Below are 2440 nucleotides of genomic sequence, written 5' to 3'. Positions count from 1 at the left end.
AATGTATGTATATATATATATATATATGTGTGTGTGTGTGTGTACAGATATATTATAAAGTACAATATAGTCTAGTATAGTATAGTATAGCATAGAGAAAGTATACTGTACATTTGTACTCACATACCACGCGTCACATACTTTAAAGATACGTAGCTTAATCTTGCTTTTACTTATATCTCATGCTCTTGATCTTCCGTAGGCTCTCGTTGGACTGAGACAATGGCTGCAAACAGACACACAGTCAGCGCACAGACCAAGCACGGAGTCCCTGGCCACCAATTGAAGGGGTTGTGCCCCCGCCTACACCTCGTGTCATTGGTGTCACTGTGTGGTGCGAGGGCACGACACAGTGTACAAACAGGTACACAAGAAAAGATGTAGATATAAGTGCAAGCACACGCACTAGAACAAATATTAATATGAATAAGATAACCATGTACACTGAATCGGTGGGTGCGCCTGTGTGGATAGGCATATGAGTAGGTACGAACACGCACAACTACTACGTGATGACTGTAAGCCGGGGAAGAGGTGTATTTGTGTGGGTGGCCGTGAATATCTGGGTGAATACTCAGTGAGTACATCACAGAATGGGTGGACCTAAAAGTCCGTACAGACATGATATGAGATACACGTACATCAGACGGGATGGATAGGACGTAAGCGCAGGTGAGATCACAGATACTGTTATGGGCAATACGCCAAAAGGTTGCACAGATAACACAGCAAGAAACAAATCACACGCAGAAGTTCTGACGGGGGTTATGTGTTCATACAGGGACGTCATAGGCACCGGCACAACCATTGATGCGGGTTGTACATACGTGAATGCATAAAGAAAAGGGTCTATGCACCTATCTCAGCAAACGTGCTCAAAAAACGTTAACGGACACATAAGAACGGGCGCGGGTTCGGGAACTGGCAAATAGACGTGTAGCTAGAGGAATAGGTGCGCATTGATGGTACAAGCACGCACCAGCACTACAATAGTGCCCCAGTTGCAATAAACTAGGCTGCCGTATGCGTGCGTTCCAGCGCAAGCCCTATAACAACTGTGCACCTATATGCATAATGGTTTAAATGTACATTAAATGTACATAAATTGATCAGGTCTCTGGCATGAAGACGGCCTGGGATTTACAATATCAAAGAAGAATAATCTTGTGTGTACCTCCATAGCCTTCTGAAAATTGAACAAGAAGGCTATGGTACCTCCACCGAGCGTATCCGACAATATCTGCGCCTATGCCTGCACACATGTAAAAGTCCTTCAAAATGCGGACAGACACGATGTCATTAATCTCACATCCTGGTGCAAGTCGTATAAAACCTTAACCGGCAGAGTTGAAACCGTACATCTATTACTTTAGAAGTACGGCAACTCCACTTGGAATAAAGAGGTAAATACCACTGGAAGCCGGTTCAGTCGATATACAGTTGCTGGTGAGAGGATAGTTGGATCAAAAAAAAACTGGCACACTAATATGTAGCAGAGTGACAGTAGAAAGCCGTGACACGTGTCGAAGGTGTGGGAATGTATCAACCACAGCATACGGGCCTGGGTGCCTGGGGTCGTCTAGTGTAGAAATATAACAGTTAATTAAAAATCATATACCTTTATAGTACGGAGGCTACTATGCGTGGGGAACATGGAATATTTAAAAACTATTTAGGCTGGATAAAGTGGTTTTATTTCACGTGCACATGCACAAATAAAGTACATATGACATAGCCATACATATACACATCTATTCACATTCCCATGCACATTCCTATTCATGCACACATACACGTACAGGTATACAAATCCATGCACATACATATACCCATTGTCATACTCATACAAAAGCCTATTCACATACTATCACACACATATATATATATCCACATACACATGCACATGCCTATTCACGCACACGTACACATAAACAATACCCATACACATGCCTATTTACATACACATACATATACAAATACCTATATACCCATACACACGCCTATTCACATACACATACGCTTACACATATCTATTCACACATTTTCACACACATGCACATACCTATCCACACACATACGCATGTCTATTCACATACACATACACATACACATAGTTATTGACATACCCATACCCATGCACATACACATATGCCCGATTCGCACGCGCGTACATACACATACCTTTATTATTCTGCTACTAGTCTCTCTCTCTCTAGAGACTGAGAGACAGAAAATGGGGACTCGAGGGAGTCAAGGCTAACTCAACACGTTGTACGATAAACCGTTAAAATAATTGAAATAAAAATGGTTCTACATATACCATAGCCTTCTTGAAAGGCACATATACGTTCTAATTTTATATTGATATTGATTTTTTAAGAACACCGGAAGTAGCTAAAACCGTTGCATCTAGAGTCCCGGCCAGTTTTTACTAGGTAGG

Source organism: Sphaeroforma arctica (assembly GCF_001186125.1).
Source record: "Sphaeroforma arctica JP610 unplaced genomic scaffold supercont1.64, whole genome shotgun sequence".
In the NCBI taxonomy this organism is placed as follows: domain Eukaryota; class Ichthyosporea; order Ichthyophonida; genus Sphaeroforma; species Sphaeroforma arctica.
Note: the sequence above shows the minus strand (reverse complement) of the source record.